Raw genomic sequence first — 25,816 nt, 5'->3', positions numbered from 1 at the left:
ACACCATGCAGGCTAGGCATGAATAAAACATCTGCTCATGTAGCTATGCGAATTTTGATTTACATCAAATGTACTTTAAAAAGTAATAAAGTTTGCTTATATGGTTATACATGTTTTTATGCCCTAATGAATGTATTAATACCGAATAACTAATTTGCTGATGCCTTCTATGTACGTATCATGTTGTTTGCTCTCCCTGCCTTTACTACCTTGTTAAGTATTCAACATATCTTGTAACCTAACGTCTACATGTACTGCTTGCACACGTTGGCCTTAGCGAGCGGCGCGCGTACTAGGAATTACATCGAAAAAAAGGTATATTATAGCAGAAATGGACTTGATGGTCATGAATATTTAACTTTCTTGCTACTTTCTGAGCCTGTGAACGTTCCACTTCGCTTCCCCCTGCGTATGCGCTATCTTGTCCTGTTGCCTACTCTTCATTCCAAGAGGGCTGTGCCTGCCTGCTATGAACCGGAGTACTAGGGCTGGTGTGCGCATGGTGCCCAGGATTGGCAATGGCACTCTATATCTTGGCCAATGAGGAGGCCGGCAGGCTTGACCGGCCCTCCTCCAAAGGCCCGATCCTAAGGCCCTGTCTACCCCTGTCCACCACGGTATGCCACGTACCTGCACAAGTGAATGCCCCCCCTTTGGTCTCCAGTGTGAGTGAATGCCCCCCCCTTGGTCGCCAGTGTGAGTGAATGCCTCCTCCCCCTTTGGTTACCAGTGTGAGTGAATGCCTCCCCCTTTGGTCACCAGTGTGAGTGAATGCCTCCCCCCTTTGGTCACCAGTGTGAGTGAATGCCTCCCCCCCCTTAGGTCACCAGTGTGAGTGAATGCCTCCCCCCCTTTTGCTCACCAGTGTGAGTGACTGCCTCCCCCCACTTTGGTCACCTGTGTGAGTGAATGCTTCCCCCTCTTTAGTCGCCAGTGTGAGTGAATGCCTCCCCCTCCGGTCGCCAGTGTGAGTGAATGCCTCCCCCCTTTGGTCACCAGTGCAAATTAATGTCCCCCCTTGGTTGCCATGGTGAGTGAATGCCCCCCCGGTTGCCAGTGTTTGTGAATGCCCCCCCCGGTCACTAGTGTGAGTGAATGCCCCTCCTTGGTCACCAGTGTGAGCAAATGCCCCCCCCCCTTGGTCACCAGTGTGAGTGAATGGCCCCCCACTAGGTCACCAGTGTGAGTGAATACCTCCCCCCTTTGGTCACCAGTGTGAGTTAATGCCTCCTCCCCTTGTTCACCAGTGTGAGTGAATGCCCCCCCTTTGTTCGTCAGTGTGAGTAAATGCCTCTCCCCCTTTGGTCACCAGTGTGAGTGAATGCCCCCCCTTTGGTCGCCGGTGTGAGTAAATGCTCCCCCCCTTTGGTCGCCAGTGTGAGTTAATGCCTCCTCCCCTTGGTCACCAGTGTGAGTGAATGGCCCCCCAATAGGTCACCAGTGTGAGTGAATACCTCCCCCCTTTGGTCACCAGTGTGAGTTAATGCCTCCTCCCCTTGTTCACCAGTGTGAGTGAATGCCCCCCCTTTGTTCGTCAGTGTGAGTAAATGCCTCTCCCCCTTTGGTCACCAGTGTGAGTGAATGCCCCCCCTTTGGTCGCCGGTGTGAGTCAATGCTCCCCCCCTTTGGTCGCCAGTGTGAGTGAATGCCCCCCCTGGTTGCCAGTGTGAGTGAATGCCCCCCCCCCGGGTTGCATGGCACTCCACAGGAACCTTTAGCCCCGAGGTCTATCAGTTTTGAGTGTTTCCATGGACCTGACCTCATGTATGTGAGTAGCTATCGCCCTACCTCATTGTCATCGCTTATACGTAATTACCAGTTGATCAATACTGTATATTTGCACATGATTGCCACTGGAATAGGGGATTGGCACAATGTCTGTATATGTAAAATTGTCACACTGTGAGTATGGTGAATGACAATGTGTAATATCGATTGGTTACATGTACCTACCTATTTGACTAGCTTATATGTGTTTGTTGCCGCTACACAATATGTGGCTGGCACCATGTATTTGCTCACTGATCTAGACCCTGCATATATATGTCTTGCTGCCGTCATGCAGCATGTGGCTGGCACCATATACGTGCCATTTGACTATGACCATGCACCTGTATGTAGTTGCCGCCATGCAACATGTGGCTGGCACCATGTATCTACCCATCAATTATGACCCAGTATTGTATAACCTGCGCTGCCATACAACATGTGGCCAGCACTATGCATTTACCCACATTTATATTAGTGTTGTAACTGTATTACTTTTGTTTTTCTATCTCTGTAACCTTTCAAGTACAGCGCCTTGGTACCTCATGGTGTGGGTGCTATATAAAAAATTAAAATAAATAAAATTAAAATAAATAAATATATATTACCAACTATTAAACTTGGTAAATGGAGCTATGCTGTTTAATGTCTAAGCACAACTGTATTGTTATGAACTTCTTCATACACATCCATGAGTACAATGATTTTTAGCTGCAAAGAGAACTGGTGAGAAATGCCATCTGCTAAATGAATGGTGTCAGCAAGAGGATTGCAAAACAAAAGAGGTGATAGCCGTAAGGTTTATAATTAATCTTAATCTCTGGCATTGCTCTGGACAACCCTCCAGACCATCGTTATTTGCCTTCCAAGCCATTATAAAAGGAGAAAGACCATATGCAAATTAGACTTAGTCCCACCCCAAAAGGGGCAGTTCGTCCAGATTGCTTGCTCACATCCCTTCTGCATGAGACCACAAGCATCCCAACATGTTTTTCAGCCGGTTTGTTTGTGTTTCCATACTGAGGGTACCTGGCCTTGCAGCTCCTGCTGGGCTGCTCCCATTGGTGGCAGTACCTGACTGATTTGCATATAGCTGGACCACTATTGCAATGGCTCAGACGAGCTTAAAACACAGTGGTGTGGAAGGTTGCCCAGAGCAGTGCTAGTGGTTCAGATGTATTCAATACTTTCCACCCAAAACATTTTATATTATAGTTTGTCTCCCTGTATGAGAGAGTGTATGCCCAGACGTGGGTCTCTTGCTTGTTCTGCCATAGAGGACCAATATGGCCAACAATGCCGAAACATTTCTGAAGTTGCTTGAGTTTCTATGCAGAGGGGACCTGGCCTAGCAGTTCAGGCTGTGCTGCTCCCTTTGGGTGCAGTACCTGGCTGATTTGTATGTGGCTGGACCCCTTTTGCAGTGACACGGACAAGCTATAAAACAGTGGTGTGGAAGGTTCCCCAGAGGAGTGCCAGTGGTTCAGGTTTATTCAAAACCTTCCACCCATCACATTTTTGGTTATAACAAGAGGATGGCATCATTATTACGTGATTGTAGGAGGAAAAAGGGCAATCTTTGCAAATTTGCAGTGCTGTGTAATCCGGAACTTCGCAAAATCCCAGTAGCTGGGGAAACAAAAATCATACACTTCTAGTCTTTACATATGTGATTAAGTGCTCCCTAAGCTGCCTTCCCTCTTCCTTTATTCCCACAGATTTACAAAGACGTGGTCAAAAAACTGCTTTTCCATATGAAGTTACTTTAAAAAGACAGCCACCCATTTTCTACATTTCCCAGGAAAATAACCACCCTATGGTAGTTGGAGCATTTATCAACTCCAAATTGGAACACAGCAGCAATCTTTATGCAGGCCTCACTGCCTATCTAGCAGTGGAATCATCTTCAAACAGAACTGAGCCAGCCATCTAATCATTGTCTAAAGCAATCATCAGTCTATGACCATCTGAGGAGCCTTCAGTGGCTCAGCTTGTACCCAGGTGAGAAATGTACAGTGTCTACTGATGGTGGCCAGAATCAAGTGCAAGACACTCTTCATAACCTTTAAGAACATTCCCGGTTTGCTCCCTTCTCCCTGCAGTGAACAAGTCAAGAGCCACCGCTCCCAACCATCAGGAGGCCCAGTCCCTTTGCCATATTCATCTATGCAACTCATTGGCACAGAGAGAAGAGTAATCAAATCCCTCATACAATTCATGAGAGTAATCAATAACTTCCTTTTCTGGCCTGCTCCTGCTAGTCTTAAGCATTGATGCAATGCCATCAGCTGACCCCCCCTCTCTACTGAGCCCCTTCTGCATGTGCCTAAACATCTCCCAACCGGACTTCGCTCTACTATCTCTTTTTGGTTTTGGCGCTTTGTGGCGTAAGACACAATAGCGCCAAAACATTGGTACTGTATACGAGAAAGGAGAAAGGGGAGTTTGGGAGCAGGCGTTGGCATGGCAACATGCCGACGCTTGTTTATAGTAGCCCTGACTCCTCAATCTATGCTTGGCAGCACCAAGAGGCAATTTCGTTTTCAGTGCAGCGTGAGATGAAATGAACATGAACTTAAAAATGAACAGAGCAACAAAAAAATTACTTTCTAATTAAAAGATCTCCTTTGAACGTTTTTTTTTTTTTAAGGAACAAACAACTTATTGACTGCGTCTTTTTTCCTTCACTGGTACTAGTGGGTCATACTTAGGAAAATATCCCTTTTAAGAGACATTTCAAATCCAGAAGGTTACAGGCAGTAGTATTGCTGTTTCCCAAGGCGCGTGGGCCCGATGTTATGTAACAAATGTTGCATTGTCGATGGATAATGCGAAATTACTTCTCTCCAGTTGGCCTTTGTTTTTCTGCTTTCTACTATATTTTTTTTCTTTGCCTCGGGAAGCTCCTTTCATCACAGCAGACAGGTGTCGTTTTCGGATTGCCAGGGCGCCAGATGAAAGCAAAGCAGCAGGCACTGCCAGCTAGCACTTACAAAAGTAGGAGCTTACTGTTTGCATGCATTGCTCATTAAAAGACAGATTACATTGGTGGGTTTCGTAGTGACTTTTTTTGCATTCGGCAATTAACTAATAGGCTGGTTAATGAGTCCCATTCTCCCCAGTGGGAATTTGCACCATGAAAGGCCATCCGCAAGGCATTCATCTTTGGCTGCCACTTTAGAGAAAGGCGTTTGCAGGCTGAGAGGTGTGAAATAAACATGGGTTTTGCATCCAGTCAATATGTATAATTGCCCTTTGGCAGTTCGGCGCTCGAGGCCCTGCAGGTAAGAGCTGCCCCTGAGCGCTTCCCCTGCCTAGTGTCTGGTCCACCGTTTGCGCTCTTTTATCCACAGCACGCTGACTGCGACAATACTCTTCCTGAAACTGTTACGCTTTGCTCACACTGGATCTGCCTCCCCTCCTGCACTTATTCACTCTCCACACCAGTTATTCCCCTCCTGTCTTCCACCCTAAGGCCATCCTCTTGTTACAGACGCACTTGAACTCCATATGTGTGCTCGTCACCTACTATCATGGCCACAGGCCCACGAACACAAAAACCACACAATCTAGTGATGGGGCAATGGGTCACTTGACTCACTTATGTCCCTTTGGGACCCATAAACACAGGGGCCCTGGCTGGACTCAGTGCTGGTGCCTTTGGCGCCAGGATCATATAGATATGTGAGCAGGAACACTTTATTTCAGTGCAGGAGTGTATTTACTTTATTTCAGTGCAGGAGTGCTTTTATTGTACAAGAACTTTCCAGGAGCTGAAAGCCGTTATTCCAGAGAACATCCTCATGTGCTGACTCATTGGGTGTGGCTCCCTAGGCCTGGTCTTCATGTGCTGACTCATCGGGCATGGCAGGGTGTGGCAGTCAGGCTGAACCTGGTGGGCGTGGCTTCAGAATCTCAACTATATAAGCTGCTCCATCCTTAAGGCCGGTGCTTCGCGTTACTGTGCACTTGCGCGCAACGTGATGCTCACTGCCGCTTGGACCAGTTTACTTACCTTTGAAACCAGGCGCTCTCCTGCATACTCACCTCCAGGAAACCGGTGCTTCATCGCTTTATCTGCAGACTCATCTCCTGACATCCAGTGATCTTGATCCCAATGCCGCAGCACTGCACTCCGCATCCACAAACTCAAACCTTATGAAGAAGAAGAAAGACAAGGTTAGAACATCCGTCCTAGTGCCACGCCGCATTTGAACCCCACGCGCCCCCTAGTTAGCAATTTACTAGCTACTGTACCACTGCAGCTTTGTTCCTCATTCCCTCCTGCTGCCGCCTCGAGATCCGCAGCTTCTGCCGTGCCGGCAACATCGCCTGCAAGGGAAGAAAGCAAAATAGCAAACATCAAAAATGGAACGGACAGCAATACAAGACAACAAACTTTACAATACAACAAAAACAGATGAGGAAAGACAAAGGCAAATAGGAACACTTATCTGAAGTATATTGGCTTAGTCTCAGCAGGAGTGGACTACCGCGTGCAAGGGACCAGTGAAGGAACTCGGTCCAGATCATACAAGCGCCCCTGCCAGAAGCAGCAGGATGGAGTGCTTGCCAAAACTATTCGACAGGTGAGCTTTCCAGGGACAGCGCATCCCACGGGTACCACGGTTTGGGAGAAGGGGTCTGGAAGGGGATCAGGCACACAAACTGGCATACTCACGCCCCCTATTCTCCACGCAGGAGCAGTCCCGAGCAGCATCACCTATTACCACCAGTCACCACATAAGCGCAGAGGGCGAAATTGGACCAGAGCGATCTCACCCCCGGGAGGGCTGCAACCATGCCCCAACGCCTCCGCAGAGACCAGGTGAGCGTAACACGTACTGCCTTATGCAACACATGCTGCATATCACCTCTCTAGTCAGTCTGCCTGGCTTTCTCTTAAGCCGCCTGCTTTATTTGTAATTGGTATTTGGCTGTATTTTTGTAAAATCGAATCTGGGCCTCTTGAATATGCTTGCCATTTAAATGCGGCTTTTAGTCTTTATTCCTGAAAATCGAATTCTATTGCTCTAAAACCTCATGCTGCGCTACATGCTTTACTTTTTTCCCCAAATTGGGAGATTCAAATTACATTACAATTTTTTTAATACGGCAGTGTCAATTGCTATGTCTTTTCACCTTTATCCTGATGGTCATCTCTAGAATCTCATTTCATTAGCTGCATCTACATATCTGAATGGTGATTGTTCATGGGTCGCGCTGCATTTTGTAGCTTAGGTCATATCCCTGCTTGCCATTTTTGACCTACTGTTTCATCTGTTGTATTGACTCTTCGTCACTTAACTAGCTGCTAGGCCACCTGGTGAGTTCCTTGTGCTTTGTGTAGTCCCTTTATCTGCTCTCCACCATCTGCCCCCTTCAACCATGGTGCTCTCCATCTCCCCTATCTAATCTAACTGCTTCTCTATCACCTTTCCTACCTCTCTCCTGAAGTCAGGAAGTAAGAAAATATAAGAAAGCACCCCTGGTTTCCAACCCTGGACTGCCCATTGCTGACACCCTATGTCAATCCTTCCTTCAGGCAGACTATCACTGACATCTCCTTTGCTGTCCCCTCTTCTGACCTATATACTCCACATATGGTCTCTATCCTCTCCCCTTTCTCTCCCCCCATTAATGGTGGTACTCCTGGCACACTTCTCATCTTCGAGGTGCATCATAAACGTCTACCAGAATATAACCATCATTGCCCACGGCTCTCAGCCCAACCTCTTCCTCCTTGACAAGCATCTTCCATCTCTCATGAACCTCCTCCCATCTCCTTTCACACCTTCATCTGCCACCCCTTCTGGCCTCTTTGCCCCCTCAACGGTAGTAACTCATCCCTGTACCCTACCTGAGAGGACCTTTAAAGGTTGCAACCAGCTTCACTTAGCTACTATCAATTCTTACTCTGCAGTCAAACACTCCCCTGACATCTGTCACCTCCTTGAAGACTTTGAAATCAATGTTTTCACCCTCACGAGACGTGGTTCAATGCCAGCTGTGTCACTGCTTTTGACACTCTCCTCCCTGAGGGCTGTAAGATCCTCTCCAAGCCCAGGTCTAACCGGACTGGAGATGGAGTGGCCCTTGTCTTCCCTGAATGGGTCCCTGCTTCTATCATACCTACCCAAATCGACTCTTCCTTTGAATGCCTTGTCTGCAAGCTTTGCATCTCTCCTACCCTCTCACTTACTCTTGCCGCCATCTACATGACCCCTGGGTCGATCTCCCTCACCTCTTCTCTTTTGACATCTTCCTCTAAGCCTCTCCTCCTGGAAGACTTCAATATTCATCTTGACTCTCCTGATGCACCCACATTACTGTTCTGCAACCTCTGTAACTCTCTTTCACTCACCATTCTTCCCTCTGGTCCAACCCATGCAGCCAGACATACCTTGGATGTATTCATCTCAGCTGACATCTCACTCTCTAATGCTCTCATTACTCCTCTCTTCTGGTCTGACCATGCTCTCTTCTCCTACCATCTGGAGCTCATGGGCTCCCGGCTATGCCTCTGCCCACACTGCCAGTATCCTTCTCTCTCATCCAACCGATGAAGCGAGTGTCAGTAGCTGCTTTCACTGTCTCTTTCATCCACCCACTCCTGCTAATGACTCTCACACTGACTCAGCCCTCGCTAACCTTCACCTCTCTGCGATGAGGATCCGCATGAAGTCTGCTTCCAAGTGCAATAGTTGGTATGATTCCGCCGTAGCCTCACTCAAACACAAGTGCAGCGGTGTGGAATGGAAGTGGTTGGCTTCTAGCTCATCCTCTGACAAACTGGCCTGCTGCTTGCTCCAGAGGCAATACAGACTCTCTGTGCGCTCCAAGAAACGGGTCCACATCCAAGCCCGCAACTCTGGGGCCACTAACAACACGGCAGAACCTTTCAGAATTTGTAACGAACTTGCCAATCCTATTGCAGTCTCCACTTCTCCTCTTCCTTCCCAGGCCCTCTGTACGGCTCTGGCCTCCCATTTTACAACTAAAACCCAGGACATCCTGTTTTCTCTTTCCTCTGCTCCCCTCTCCCCACTGCCTGCACAAAGTCCTCCCATGGCCCCTCTTTCACCTTCCCCCTACTCTCCTCCGTCTCACCTATAGCACCGGACAAGGTCACTAAAGCAGTTTGCTCTTTGAAAGTCTCTTCCAAACAGGTGCTTCCCTGCTCCTCTAGAACTATCAAGTACAACATTGCCTCTCTTGCTCCCTCCTTGACTGAGGTCTGTAATCACTCTTTTGCCACTTGGTCCTGCAGACCCTTCCTGACCACCTAACTACCGCCCTATTTCCACTACCCCCTTCTGGGGCAAACTCTTGGAGAAGTTGGTCCTCTCCCAACTGATCCTTCTCACTGAATCTGTTGGTTGTCTGCACGATCACCAGTCTGGCTTCAGAGCAGCCAGAGGCAAGGAAACTGTTGTCCTGAACACGTGTGATGATTTGCGCACAAACCTTGATTCCAGCTCCCCTTCTGTTCATATCCTCCCCGATCTGTCTTCTGCCTTTGACACACTCAATCACTCGACCCTCATAAATCGGCTCTGTGATACCCTCGGCATTACGTACCTGGCTCTGGACTGGTTGACCTCCTTCCTTTCAAATCGGCCCTTCGAAATACAACTGGGACCTTTTCTTTCCTCCACCTCACTCTCTAATTGTGGCGTACCTCTGGGCTCTATCCTCTCGTCATGGCTTTTCAACATTTACCTTGAGCCTCTCTGCCCACTTGATCCCCACTTTCTCTCCTAATTTACATTGTTATGCTGATGACACACAGCTCTCCTTCCCCTCTCACTCCTGACTGTCTAATTGCTATTCAAGCATGGTGTGCTGCTAATGATCTCTGCCTTAATGCCAGTAAGACTGAAATCCTTCTCAATGGACCTCCTCCCCATTCCTTCCTCCTACTCTCTGGCTGCTCTCCATGGGCCCCCTCCCCTCTCCCTCTGTGAGGCAAAAAACCTGGGTGTCATCTTCGACTCCTCTCTCTCCTTCTCTCCTTAAATCACTAACCTTGTCAAAAAGGCCCACTTTCAGCTCCACCTCCTCAGGGCATTCTCCCTTTCCTCACCTTCCACCAAAAACTAAATGTCTAAAGAGCTCTGGTTCTCGCTAGGCTGGACTACTGTAACAGTCTCTTCCTTAAATTTCCTCTTTTCTCCCTCTGTCCTCTTCAACAAATCCAGAATAGGACTTCAAGAATTATCCTTGGCCTCAGGCCTAGGGATGACATCTCTGCACCCCAAAAAGCTTGCCTCTGGCTCCCAGTGGCTGCAAGGATGAAATCCAAGACCCTTTGAATTATCCAGAAGGCTACCTAGGGCCTGGGACCTCCTTAAATCCAACGTTCTTATGCTAAATGTTTCCCTGATAGAGTCCTTCAGTCCTCTAGCTCAAACTCTCTGCAGATCTGACGTTTCTCTAAGCAGAGAGTGGGGGGTAGATGTCTTTCGTAAGCAGGAGCCTCCCTCTAGAACGGCCTCTCTGTCTTTAGCTGGATCTCCTTATGTTACGGAAGCTTCTCAAGACCCTCCTTTTCTCCTCCTCATTCCCTCTCCCCCTCCCCCACCTTTGCTAATTCTCCACCTGCTGTTTGCACTGGTTGCCTGTGTCCCATATGTGTCTTACTGCGTCCAGGCCCTCCATCAACCAGTCCTCCCCTCCACCCCTACCAGCACTTACCCTCGGGCACCCCTCTCTGGCCTATGTACTGAGCCTGGTCCAGCACTGTCCTCGATCTTTACACCTACCCCGGGTTCCACTGGCACTTTCCCTCCTGGGCTCCCCCTTAGCACTTGCCCAGCCACTGGGGCACTCTCTTTGCACTTCCTCCTATCTTCCCATCCCTTTGCCCTATCTACACCCCCTGCACTTCTTGTTACTGCACTTGCACAATCCGAATGTCATAAGGCCTAGTAGGACCGTTATTGTTGTTTTTCTCCCCTGTTCCCCTGCACTTTTTTTGTTTTGTGGCGTCTTGAAGCACTTTCTGCTGTATAGGTGCCATACAAATGTTCAATAAATAAATAAAAAATAAGGTCTCTGAGGTTTATGGTATTGAGCAGGGTGAATTTTACACTTTTATAAAAAGAGACAAGAATGGGTGTTTTAAACCCACAAGGGCCATAACTTGTACTCTGAGTACGTTTTCAGTATTGTGATTTTGTACCCACTTCAAAGAACAATGGACCTTAATGTCATATTCAGCTTTAATATGTTTTTCAAAAGTGGATTATTTGCCAATCCATGAGGCCAAATGTATTTTTTTAAGTAGTTAATTAGCAAAGCCATTCCAACATTGGCCATATAAAAGATACATACAATAAATAAAAAACACATATCATTTTAACATTAATCCAAATATGACACACAAAAAATTCGACAGAACAAGAACCCACCATTTCTTCCTTCAGTCCCAAATTCACATTCAATTAAACAATATAATAAAATGTAGATTCATATTTTAAAGTGGCAGCTGCCTTCAGAAGCAAAGCCATGCGTATCTAACATTCCAATTTATTTTAGCACATTAATATTTCCTATGTGTAGCCCAGCCTTTCTAGACAGCGGGAGCAAATACAAGTGCTTTGGGGCCACTCACAAAGGCATTACATATGCAGTATATCATTTGATTGCTCTAATGCAGATGTGCAAAATTGCTATATTTTAGGAGCCGAAAGCCCTGGTACCCCTAAATATGTACAGAAGTCGTCCCAGGCAGATCATCCACTGAAGTTACATATTTGAGAGCTGCATGGAAAAATAATCTAATTGAAATGTTTTTTTTAAAATGTCAGTCCAATTTCTAAAATGTCTATATCCCCCTCTCCTTGGGGTCACTACTTTCCCAAAAAGGCATAAAACGATCTTAAACAGCAATTTTTGTGTGTAATCTGTGGGGCGAGGTATCTTGCCAAAGCTCATTGTGCTCAGCGGTGTGTTCTAGCATGCATTTACCAATGAACCCAGAGACAAGACATTCCAGAAACTAGACTCCTAAGGCAGCAAGTATGCAGCCCTTTTCTTCTTCTCGACTAGAGTTCAATGAGAGGTATCCATCGGAGTGAGAACTCCTAGGTCTGTAGGGTTTGATAGGCCACAAAATTACCTCAACATAGATCTCCTGAACAGGTGTCACACTCAATGATTTTTCAGCATGCCCAGGCTTCAAGAATCACCAAATCGTAGGAGTATTAACTTCCAAGTTTAGGACACCATATGACAAGGCAAATCACCACCACCACACCTTTTGGGCTCTTAGAATCGCCTCTTTATCGGAAGTCCATAAATCCCAGATCCTGCTCTACCAATATAGTCCAAGAAATGAGACTTCCAATGAAGGCTATTGTTTCTTTCTCCTTGGTCTTCCCCTTCCATGTCTTGTCGGCCTAGAAACACTTGTGTACAGGCGCGTTATAAATGACTTATCATATCATATCATTGAAAAAATAGGCATTCAGGTACTTATTTTTGGTGACAATCTCAATCCCAAAGTTGTTTCTAGCCAAGTAAAGTTATTCTTATATCTCTTGCCAAACCAAAACTTTGTTTTGATTTGTCGATGTTCTCTGATAGCTAGTTTCAGGTATAATATTCATTCAAAGCATTAAGCTTACATTGAAGACCAATTGGAGAGCTAGACATCATAAATGAAGCAGAACAGCTGGACATTTGTTTCCCATCCCATATGAGAAGGATTTAGTATTTTCAATTCAGGCAGGCAAGTCAGGCGTATATGCCAAATTGTACCAATGACGCAAACCTTATTCTATGCTGATAGACTTCATACAAAAAGTCTGCCCAATGAAGCCTTACCCTAGCCCAGGTTGTTTGGAGTATGGTCTTCAGGATAGTCAATGCCTGATTAGCAATGTCCATATCTTTCAGTTTTAGCCATACAATGTCCCAATCCCCATGTCAAAAGCCATCCAAAAGTTGAAATCACAGAAGTAGAATCTCTGTAGCCTTAAAGGATAGTTCCGGGACTTTTTTTTTTATTGTCCCTACGGGTCGGCCATGTGTTTGTAAGCATAAATCGGTAGATCGTAGGAAACTTTCCTATGGACCTTACCCGACTTTTCGCCCATTATCGCACTCGAAATCAGCCTCCATTTTGTGATAATCCTATCATTTCGCCCCATCGACCTGGCTCACCTGCCTTTGCGGCACTAAATCAAATCCCCCGCCCCTGAGCCTGACATCAGCAGACGCGTACTGCCCATTTCAAGCACGTCTCGTGTCAACAATCGCTGCGCCTCAGCTATTGACGTGTTGCCATGGAAATGGCAGGACGCCTCTTTCCCCAATAAGTATAAACAGACCGTTTCACAACACACAGCAGCAGATTTTCGATTCCATTCCTCTCTCTGTGTTACTTTGAGTATTCTGTGACTCGTTGCAGTGCTCTGGTCAGCTACCTTCGCCGCTTGTAGCCCGTGTGAACACCTGTACCATCTCTGTAAATTATTTTACTATCTTTACCGCACAATGGCCACAATAATGCCGTATATGTACGAGCCCGAGTACACCGAGGAGGAACTACTGGAAAGGCAAGCACGCGAAAACGATGGGGATTCGGACGGCAGTTGGGAGGACCAGTCAACGGATGAAGAGCCTGGACCATGTCGCATGGACGGCGTCTCCACCTGGTGCACGTGCAATCGGTGCGAGCTAATGCCAACTGAGGAGGAGAACTGCTGCTGCCGTGAAAATTCCGGGTGCTTGGCCTACATTTCGGAAAGCGAGCAAAGTCTGCAGGAAGGCGAGCAAAGTCCGCAATGCATCACCGAGCTGCCAGAGTTCAGGGAAGCCTGCCTCTCACGGACCGTGTTGAGGATGATGATGGTGCTTATGCACGAACTTCGTGGCACTGTTCGTCCGTGTAATCCGAGTAACGAGTAAGTATACTCTGTTTGTGATGTCAGTGATGCCACTACTATTTCATGGTCGTCTCCCACATATAAAATTACATTTACATATCATTCGAACGCATGTAAATTGGTTCCATATAGTGCATTTTCTAGATATAATTTTTTTCTAAGAAAAATGACATGTGTTACCTGAGTCGACATTGATAAGAAAGTTTTGTCAGTTTAATACAGTTTGCATCTTTTTTTTTCACAGGTGGTACAGGCTGGGGGCCTATCGTTGCTTCACTTGGTGGCTTCACGGGAGGCTCGGACACCGCGTTCGGAGAGTAATACCTGCCTGTGCGGTACTTGCCATTAGACAACATTTCCCCAGTGACAGTGGACAATACCGCAGATTTTCCCTTGATGTGCTGCAACCTCAACTTTACAATGTGTAATGTTTATTATTTATGTTTAATTAAAATCTAAAATAAAGCCCAACATATATTTTAACAATGGTTGTTTTGATTTTTTAAATGAATCTAGTGTGTCTCCGTTGAATAGCCTTCCAGTGCCTTGTCTTGTCACACCACATGTCTCCGGCCAGCATCCTCCCTCACGCTGGCCGCACACCTTCAATCCACATAAGTGTGTCTCCATTCACGAGTCTTCCTGTGTCTTGTCTGCACGACCACCGCCCCGATCCACCCCCCGCCCTATCAAAGGCAGTTCGCACCAGGGTACTTGCGCTGCTGGCAAGTGGAGCTGTCAGGGAGCGATAAAGGCCAAGAGGTGCCAAAGACCATGTACACTTCAAAGTGGTCTATAGAGCATGGGTTGTTGTTCCCATGTCTACCTCCAGACCCCGTGTCTCCTGCCAAGCATCCCCCCTCACGCTGGACGCCCCCCTGCAATCCACATAAGTGTGTCTCCATTCACGAGTCTTCCTGTGTCTTGTCTGCACGACCACCGCCCCGATCCACCCCCCGCCCTATCAAAGGCAGTTCGCACCAGGGTACTTGCGCTGCTGGCAAGTGGAGCTGTCAGGGAGCGAAAAAGGCCAAGAGGTGCCAAAGACCATGTACACTTCAAAGTGGTCTATAGAGCATGGGTTGTTGTTCCCATGTCTACCTCCAGACCCCGTGTCTCCTGCCAAGCATCCCCCCTCACGCTGGACGCCCCCCTGCAATCCACATAAGTGTGTCTCCATTCACGAGTCTTCCTGTGTCTTGTCTGCACGACCACCGCCCCGATCCACCCCCCCGCCCTATCAAAGGCAGTTCGCACCAGGGTACTTGCGCTGCTGGCAAGTGGAGCTGTCAGGGAGCGATAAAGGCCAAGAGGTGCCAAAGACCATGTACACTTCAAAGTGGTCTATAGAGCATGGGTTGTTGTTCCCATGTCTACCTCCAGACCCCGTGTCTCCTGCCAAGCATCCCCCCTCACGCTGGACGCCCCCCTGCAATCCACATAAGTGTGTCTCCATTCACGAGTCTTCCTGTGTCTTGTCTGCACGACCACCGCCCCGATCCACCCCCCCGCCCTATCAAAGGCAGTTCGCACCAGGGTACTTGCGCTGCTGGCAAGTGGAGCTGTCAGGGAGCGATAAAGGCCAAGAGGTGCCAAAGACCATGTACACTTCAAAGTGGTCTATAGAGCATGGGTTGTTGTTCCCATGTCTACCTCCAGACCCCGTGTCTCCTGCCAAGCATCCCCCCTCACGCTGGACGCCCCCCTGCAATCCACATAAGTGTGTCTCCATTCACGAGTCTTCCTGTGTCTTGTCTGCACGACCACCGCCCCGATCCACCCCCCCGCCCTATCAAAGGCAGTTCGCACCAGGGTACTTGCGCTGCTGGCAAGTGGAGCTGTCAGGGAGCGATAAAGGCCAAGAGGTGCCAAAGACCATGTACACTTCAAAGTGGTCTATAGAGCATGGGTTGTTGTTCCCATGTCTACCTCCAGACCCCGTGTCTCCTGCCAAGCATCCCCCCTCACGCTGGACGCCCCCCTGCAATCCACATAATGCCACGACATATACACGTCATTCATTCACAAACACACCCCTGTTTCGAATTCTTTATAACCCACTTCATATTTCTAATGAGAACTTCTTTGCGCTTTGCTAGTCAACCCGTGAAGGTGCTGGTTATCTGCTCTTCGTCTCTGTGAACTTCCGTGACCACTTTGAGCAAACTCGTCAGTTTGCAACCTGTGAACTGCTCCCTGTTCTACGACAAGAAACTACTCTGATCCCTGCATCTAACTGTTTGTTCGTCAAGGTAAGTCCATGTACCATAATCATTTTGCGTCCAATTTTTTAATTTATATCTATTTGCTAGTAGTCATCAAATTGCATCCATGTTTTCTTTTCGTTCACGACAGTACATGCAAGGAACTAGTCACATGTTCTGAGTTTAGTCAAATTACTTTTTCTATTTTTTGAAAGTTATTGAAATACTTATCCGCATGTGAATAACGTGTATAGTTCCAAGAACCAAAACGGACCTTGCATTGAACCTTTTATGTGTCATTTAATGTTTTAACACATTGGTATTCATAGAGAATTGTTGATCTTTACTTTTCAGAACTTTCCATAATGCCTGCCTGTTCCATTGGCGGTTGCCCTTCGAAGACCCATAACAAATCTGAAGGTACTATAATGCATGTTTTCCCTAAGACAATAGATCAGATAAGAGAATGGGTCCGATATTGCGGATATCCAGCCTCTGAGCTAGAAAGTAGAGTCCTAGAAGTCTTTGCGGACAAGAGGGGTGATCGATACCGCATCTGCAGCAGGCACTTTAGCCCAGACATGTACTCCACATCATTGCTAATAAAGAAGAAAACACCGCGAGCGAGGCGAAAATTGCTCTCAACCGCTATTCCCACTCTATTCGTCCACATCCCTCCACTGGTGAGTCAAGTTTACGTATTTATCTCTCGGCCTTGCGGTAGTGTGTAGCATTAGCTAACAATAATTTCCCCATTTATGTATCCACTCAATATGAAGGCGGAAGATTCTCCATCCGTGTCGTTATTGCAGTCATCAGCCACTTCAAGCGCCTATCGGGTAATCTTACTTGGCTATTCTGCCACTGACTTGTTTTAGGCATGTAAATCAATAGTTTTAATTTATCGTGTAATTATTTTACCTAATGGTACACCCTTGTACTCGTCCTCTAGTCTTTGTTTTCAGTTATAATTATTGTTATCCAAAATAATTCAAGTACTGTCTTTCAGGGAGATGCTGAGGAGTCCAACGTATTGACGACTACCGTTGATGTCACTCAGATGCTCGAGGTACGTTTCCGGACAGTTCCATCGATGGAGATCATCAGATCTTGCATTCTTGTAGCGTGATTGTTACACACAATGTTTCTTTCGTTTTTAGCCATTGGTATGTCCTTCTGTCGTCGCCCTCCTATGTGTCTTCTTTTTTCAATATTGTGTTCATTACTAATGAAAGTCCTATGTTTCAGGGAGTCGATGGAGCATTAGTCCAAGAAGAAGGGGGAGCATGCAGTTACGGGTCGGCGCAACAGCTTGCAGAAGTGTGCACCGCAGTTACAGCGTCCCTTGATGTTCTTATGCATTTCGAGGTATGGATACTGACAGATCAATCATGCGAGATCAAATGACGTGATTACATCCGCTATACTTCCTTCTTTATTAACGCAAGTACTATGTTTCAGGGAGCTGACGGAGCTTCTTCAACAAGAACATCACCCCTAGTAGTTGATGCAGATCTCTGGGTGGTGACACTTCCAACGATGGAGCAAATCGAATCATATTTAGATATCCATTATTTATTTTAGACAACTGATCATTTGTGCAGGTCTATTTAGATGAGCCGTTGACGCCTGCAGAAAGTTTATGTTCTTTTAAACAAAATAGAAAACCATACTAATGCAATTACTGTGTTTCAGGGAGTTGCTGAAGCGTCATCTTCAATAATATCATCAATGGAAGTCTATGCGGAGCCCGAGGTATGGATCTTGACAGTTCAATCTAACTAGATCAACAATGCGTGAACTATTGTCGTTTGAATGTTCTACACAATGCGTTCATTCGTGTTTTGCTATTGAGATGTACGTATGGGTATTGGTCCCCAAGTACATTTTGTGTTTTCAATATTATTATACATACTAATGAAAGTTCTATGTTTCAGGGAGTCGATGGAGCCTCAGTGAGTGATGGATGTGCTTATCATGGAAATATAGTCGTTGCAGCGCGAGAGGAAGTGGAGACATGCACACACGAGTCGGAGCAACAGCGTCCAGATGTTGAAGTTCGAGGCAAGAAAGTTTCAAAGAAAAGAAAGCAAAAGAAGGTTAGTGTCCTGTTCACTATATTATGTTGTCTTTCACTGTCAATAGTTCAATACTGTAAGTTGTGTTTAAACTGAACATCCCTTTTCTAATCTGTCCTCTAGTTGCGAGTGGGTGTAAGAACTAGATCTACACAGACAGTGAAGCGAACGAGAGATGTTGCTTGTCAAACCTTTTGGCAGGGACTTGAGACTGGAGATGCATCGTGCCAATGGGAAGAATATGAAGTGATTGACAACGGAGCTATACCACCACCAGCCATTGATAGTGAATGTCCTCCTGGTAGTTTGGATGCAGTCGGAGATCAATTCACAGAATCCACACCCGCAAAAAATAAGAGCGCGCGAAAGTTGAAGACATTGTTTTTTTCTCCCATCTCCGGACAAGGAACAGTTGTTGCAGTGGAAGAGAATGACATGGACGACAATGAAACACCATCAATATCACTCAGCATAGCGGAAGACGATATCAGAGATTGTACCTTTCATGCGAGTGACATGTCCTCAACGTTACAGGCCGAACCAGCTGGGATGCAGAGTGACAGTATAAGGAAAGAGGCCAAATTCATTGTATTCGATAGCTGTTTGATGGATATTATTATGATGATGAAATGTGGGCATTGGGTTGGTGGGGAAGTATGTGGGGAGCCATTGATTAATGTGACTCGTGCAATTCGAGGCACTAACCTTAAAATACATGCCACCTGTACACAATATCATCCGTTCGCATGGTCTGCACAACCCATGCTGGGGCAACTGCCAGCAGGCAATCTACTTTGTGCAGCGGCCGCACTTTTTAGTGGTTCAAGTTTTAAAAAGTTACAGTATTTCTTTCAGTTTGTGGAAATCCATTTCATTGCGAAAACTCAGTTCTACAAATACCAAACCGATTATCTATTTCCAGCCATCAGCGAAGCTTGGAGAATGGAAAAAATGTCAATGGAAAGTACATTCGCGGGCAAACGCTTCAGGCTAGCCGGTGATGGACAGTGCGACAGCCCAGGATTTTCAGCCAAGTACTGCACCTACCACTTTCAGGACATGGAAAGTAAGAAAATTGTGAGTTCGGTGGTCGTGCAGGTGTCACAAAGTACATCCTCAGTGGCCATGGAGAAAGTTGGCTTTGTAGCATCATTGCAAGAACTACAATCGCGGGGAATGGTGATCGACCTGATAGCCACGGACAGACACGTTTCAATTGCCAAGACAATGAGAGAAGAGTACAAAAATATAAATCACCAATTTGACGTATGGCATCTTGCAAAAACAATCAATAAAAAATTGTCGGCTGCAGGAAAAAAAAAGATATGCAAGGTATTTCACAGTGGTCCAAGTCAATCAGCAACCATCTTTGGTGGAGCTCAAAAACATGTGAAGGGTCGTTGGAAATTCTACTGGAAAAATGGCGGTCAGTAATGTTGCACTGTAGCAACGTACATCGATGGTCGACAAATGAACATTTCCACAAATGTGAACATGGCCATTTGTCCACAGAGGAGGCACGGAAGAAGAAGTGGTTGATTCCTTCATCACCCACTCACAAGGCCATTGAAAAGATTGTATTTGATAAAACTATAACAAGAGATTTGAGGGGACTCACGGAATTCTGCCACACAGGAGATTTGGAGGTGTTCCACAATATGTGCCTAAAGTACAGGCCCAAAAGATTGCATTTTGGCATGGAAGGCATGATAAATCGGACTCTTCTAGCGGTCTTGGCACATAACCATAATGTTGGCCGTCAACAAAGTAGGACGACCTGAACTTTAGGGACGCTTCGCTACAATAAGGGCTTCACTAAAAGAAGTAAACAATGGGTGATCAAACCAGTGTTTGAGGATATGCAATATGAGTTTATTGAGAGACTTATCGTAGATGTCCTCGATAGGCACATACATGGAGTGGTGAACGAACCTATGCAGGGGACAACTGCATTGCCACCCAACATTGCCTCTGTTCCATGTCCACCTAAAGCAGAGCGCATTGAGAAATACACATCACGGTTTAAATGATTGTAATTTGATTGTCTGTTCTCTCGAGTCTCCTCATGTTGCAGGCCCAAACTAGAAATGTGTGCTCGCTCAAAGTGAAGGTCAGCTGCTTTGATGTTTTGCTCGGGTGGCGGAACGGCCCACGACCCAGTATAAGGTTCTATTGTGATTTGACCTTGACAGGCCGGGACCATCCCGAAAGACTAAGAAAAGATAATGAATAAAATTTCAGAAACGAAACGATGAGCCACGTTCATTAGAAGAAGTAACGTCGGCAAAGAAGGAGTGGTGTTTCGGGTCTTCCCTACACAGAGACACAATGGAAAATGCAAATATAATGTAAGTAACTTTTGATGAGTTTATACCGCAATTTCATTACTATACAGTGGCTTTAAAGACGGGTTCAGTTGTACTTGTTCGTTCTATGTGGCATATTGTTTTCTACCGCGCACTATCTTGAGGAGAAACATCTGCTTTTACTGAAGCACCTCAAAACCTTCCTCTTTGCTTCTGCTTTCTCTCTCCCTCTCCCCTGCTACAACTGGTCCACTGTCTGCGACCTCGGTCCTGGGCCCTTCCACTCTCCACCTGCACTGCCTCCCTGTCAACCCCTGCACTGGGGGACTGTCTCAGTATCCTACAGCCCCCCCTTCCCAGCACTTGTTCTGCACTTACCTTGCACTTGCCACCAGCTGGCCCTATTTATTTATTATTTTATGCTACTTACCTTGTACTCCACTCCCCCCCCTCCCTGCCTCGCCACGCCTTTAAACACTTGTGTACACCCAGTAGCGCTGTCCTCGCTATGATTTTAATAAGGATCTGATGGTGAGACTAATTTCATTTTTTATGTTTTTAGGTACATCATTCACTACTGTCTGTGTCACGAGTACCAGACACCGGCGGACGGCTTCTACAGCCGCCAGTTGCTTCTCCGCGTGAACAACGTTACCACCCTGACCATTTTATGGGACGATCGCCAAGTACAAGTATGCCCTTACGCGGTACTAACGGTTAGATGCAACATACCTACCGTTGTGGTGGCCTAGTGCCTCGTTGTTGGAACAGCCATGCGATTATCAGTGCGACCGAAGAGCTTATTTTTATCGTAAACCAACACCCTGTGTACTGCACACGAACATCGCTTCCCTCAAGACGAACTAATTTGGATCGAGAGCAAAGAAAAATGCAAATCGCTGAATATTCTCTAAACATTTGATGTCCAATAAATGTACTTTGCCAAATGTACAATCTTGCCGTTTGCTTTTAAACCACGGTTTCACATTCCGAATTGTGGCGCTGTATTGTGAGATGCTCTAAGACCCTGTGTACAGCAAAGGACCATCGCGTTCCTCAATACGAACTTTTTGGAACATGAGCAAATAAAAATGCAAATCGCTGAATATTCTCTAAACATTTGATGTCAAATAAATGTACTTTACCACATTTACAATCTTGCGGTTTGATTTCAAAGTACAGTTTCATATTCCGAATTGTGGTGCGCTGTATTGTGAGCTGATCTGTGTTGATTTCCGGGGTCTGTGTGGAGTCGCGTAGAAGACGCCTGGGCGCGTTTGCCTACGCAGCTCAGTCACGTCACGGATAGAGGCGGGGAATATGAATGTTTTGATAAAGTCTGTTTCAGGGGCGGGGGATTTGATTTAGTGCCGCAAAGGCAGGTGAGCCAGGTCGATGGGGCGAAATGATAGGATTATCACAAAATGGAGGCTGATTTCGAGTGCGATAATGGGCGAAAAGTCGGGTAAGGTCCATAGGAAAGTTTCCTACGATCTACCGATTTATGCTTACAAACACATGGCCGACCCGTAGGGACAATAAAAAAAAAGTCCCGGAACTATCCTTTAATAGAAACCAATTCTCTTTTGCCGTTAAGTCTGCTTGGTACGACGTTCATTCTGCTGCCTTTTTCGCTGAAAACTTTTGGCGAAAAAAACATCAAAATATATGGGGGGAGGGCATGTAAGGGGTAGGGTGCGGTGGGGTATAGGGAATAAATAATAGAGGAAGGGAGATAGGGGAGGACCCCCAAATAAATGGAAAAAAACAAAGATTGTTTTCAGCAAAACATGTTCAGCAAAAAAAGCAGCAACAAAAAAAAAACTGGGATGAATGAAAATAGAACCATCGGCTCTTTTAACCTTTTTGTAGTTCAATAGCAATGGGTAAACATGTATTTCAGAAGAGTGCAAGAGAGCAATTAGTCTATAAGAGCTGGCCACATTTTAGGTTTGACGAGTTAGAGCTTTAAGTGAATGCCAGAGCTCTTGCATTTGTAGATTTGAGTGACCATAGCTCTTATCAGTTGCTCTTTGATGGAGAAGCACAACATTATGCTGAAAGCTCAGTAATAGTGGCCGCCATTTTGAAGAAGTAAATGAACCATGCCTGAAGATCATTTGTCTGTTTCTCCCCTGTCTTCACCTCTAATATGTACTGTTAAAATTGCAGAATCGCTGTCAGGCCTATTTGCTATATCCCATACTGTGAAATGTATTTTATGCACTTACTCTGCCCGTGCAGACTATTATCGTCTCAGATTTCAAGGGCTCTGACCGACTGTTGTTTTTTTCCCATGTTCCCACCATCATTGAGCGCTTTGAAAAACGTGCCTGTGTATAGCTGCTATATAAATAAACAATACCAGACCATACCATACCATACCAACTAGCTAAGTTGAGGAGAGATTAGTTGAATAATGGTTTCAAGGGCATATTATGTTTCCATTCTGCAGTGCACGTTGTTTTTGTTTACTTTTGTGCTGCATGGCATTGTTTATGTTATTATTGTTATTTTTATTAGAAGTTGCCCTTTACTTTGATTTGCCACTGGTATGAGTCTGTAGAGAGCAGGGCTAGCATCTGCGGACTTATATAATGTTTGCATATTTAACTTGCCCTTTCAGTGACCACAGTCATCCTTCTTTGCATAACCAGATGACAACTCCTTTCTTTTTCATGTTATGTCATTGGGGCTGCCATATTGAAATAAACAGTTCACTCTCATCATTAACACTTTAAAATAGACGACTCAGCTCTTTGGAAACATGGTGCCCTTTTCTTGAAATTTCATTTTTAAGTAAAATGTAATCGCTAAAAAAAGTGTGTGTGTGTAAAACATGCAGTACATCTTCACATCTTGTTTACCAATGTATTAATCTCTAAATTGTTGTCACCTTCTATTTTCCAAGAGGTCATTAGTCCAGAAATACATGCATTTCCTCATCTACATTGTGACCTATAGGTATCTTTGTATCGAGGTCTAACAATGTATCGTGATTCTTTCTGACGTAACATCTGTTCTCTATCTCCTACATTCAGAGGAATAGCAATGCTATCTATTACAAAATACTTCAGCGATGTCAGATCACCTTTGTGAAGAAACATTGCAATGTTTTGCCAGTGTGTATGCTGGATCGTTATTATTATGGCTTGCATATGTTATCAAATGTGTACCTTAGCCACATGTTTTGTAATTCCCACATACCTTTTGCAACAGCTGCATACAATTTCATATATTGCAAATGCGCTTTTGCAAGTCAACCATTTCTTAATGGTGATCTTTTTCGGTGTGCGTGGGTGTGTATGCACACTAGTGTTTATGCCATAATTTCAGGCCTTGGACCTGTTGCATTTGCAAAAGCCCTTTGCCGGTTCAGGTAACCATGTGTTTGCATCGATCTTTTGTTTATTGATACCAGTTGTGTTCTAATGGAGGCAGTTTTTAAAAAATGTTTTTTGCACTTTGTCCCACAAATATCTGAGTCTGATTTAAGAAATGTCCAATGTGCATCAAGAATTTTCCTGATTGTGTGGGCTTTATTATTGCAAGTTTTGATGAATCTTATTTGGGTTTGCTTTTGTTTGGGTACTTGTCTCTTAACCAAAAGTTCTTCCCTACTTTGGCCATTAGCCCTCTGATAGGCTTGGTCAATCACTGCCTTTGGGTATTTGCGTTCTTTAAACCTCCATGCTGTCTGCTTCGCATGCTTTATTAATTCTGGCTCTGTAGAGCAGTTTCTTCTAATTCTAATAAATTCTCCATATGTGGATTAAGTTTTTCGGATGACAGCTATCTGCATGTAACATAGCGTTGGTGCTCATAGATTTTCTGTGTACCAAAGCTTTGCAAGAGGCCATTCTCTGCATATATCCTGACATCTAAATACACAATCTCCTTTTTGTCATGATGTTCAGTAAACCTAATATTGCATGACTTAGCATTGATTAGTGCAACAAATTGTGACCAATCCTGGATGGAGTCATTCCATATAATAAAAAGGTCATCAATGTAATGGCTCCATGACACAACCTTATCAGTGTAAATACCCTCTTTAGAATTAAGTAACTCTTTTTCCCATTGGCCTGTGATGAGATTGGCACACAATGGGGGAAAAAGTAGTTCCCATCGCCGTCCTGCATACTTGTAAATAGTAGGCATTGCCAAACAGGAATACATTATGCTCAGGACAATGTGTGAGCATTACCACTATCATAAGTGGGTGGTCCCTATTGCTTGCAGACTTAGTTGATAGAAGTCTTTTCACAAATGTGATGCCTGTTTGATGTTCAATGCTGGTGGTACAATGACACCACATTTAGAGTGGCTAATAAATAGGAATACTGACAGGATATATAACCCACATTCGTGAGTAAATCTGTGGTGTCCCTGATGTATGAGGGTAATGTTTCGACAAAAGGAAACAAATTAGTGTCTATGAAAATGGAGGTTTTTTTCAACAGTGATCCTATTGATGACACTATAGGTCTGCATGGTGGTTTATTCAGCCTTTTATGTACTTTAGGACAAAATATTTTGTTGGTGTGATAGGGTGCTTAACCGTAAGATATTCTTTCTCCTCCCATTCCAGTAAGCCATCATACCATCCCTTCAATTTGTCTTCAAAGGCTCATTTATATTGGATTATGGGATCAAATTCCAGTGTAACATAGTGGATACAATCATCGAGTTTTTGCGTTGCCTCTTTTGCATAGTCCTCCATTTTCATTATCACTCTATGTCTGTCTTTGTCAGAGGGTTTGATTAGGATAGTATTTTCCTCTTTGAAGTTCTGTAAGGCATATCATTGTTGTTGACATATTAATTACTACATGCCCTTCGGATATGGATATCCTCCAATTGCTTTAAATCATCTATGATCAGGTTTGTGAACAGGTCCAGGTGTGCACAGTTAGGTACAACGGGAATAAACCAAGATTTTACATTCAGGTCACTACATTTTGACAATTTAATCTTAATGCCATATTCCATTAGGTTGGGATATTCCCACTTTATGTCATTAGGAATTGAAGTATATTCTTTCCGTTCATTGATGTTAAACTCATGCAGAGCTATAAGTGGAGAAATGTCTTTGATCGCTAATTGTGAATGTTTTTCTGTTAGCCCCATTGCTACAACTGTGTTAGTTTAATTGGCGTAGAATTTGATTCATTTAATCTCATAAATACATTTGTACAAATCTATGTGCACCTTGGGCCTAGTCATAGCCTGTTCCTGGGCAAAACTTCAAACCATTTGATAACAATGCTGTTTCCCTCTCATTTAGTTCCCTCATTGATAAAATGATGATCTGAAGGTTTCCTCCTCCTAATTCTTTTTATTCTTCTTCTTGCCATAGTGGGTCTGTTGCCCATGTAGTGTCTGTTCTGTTGTTTTACCTGGTTTTCCTTCATCCTCCTCTTGCTCATCCTCTGTCATGGCTATTTCTGATCTTGCTTTGATTCCATCCTCTTCCTTTTTGCCCTTGTTGCGTAATAACCGAATATCTTCTGAACAATTAAGATGTACTGGCGTCAGGGCCTCCTCACTTTCTGATGTGTCAATAG

Source organism: Ambystoma mexicanum, chromosome 4p, assembly GCF_040938575.1.
Source record: "Ambystoma mexicanum isolate Mex_15411 chromosome 4p, UKY_AmexF1_1, whole genome shotgun sequence".
Lineage (NCBI taxonomy): Eukaryota > Metazoa > Chordata > Amphibia > Caudata > Ambystomatidae > Ambystoma > Ambystoma mexicanum.
Note: the sequence above shows the minus strand (reverse complement) of the source record.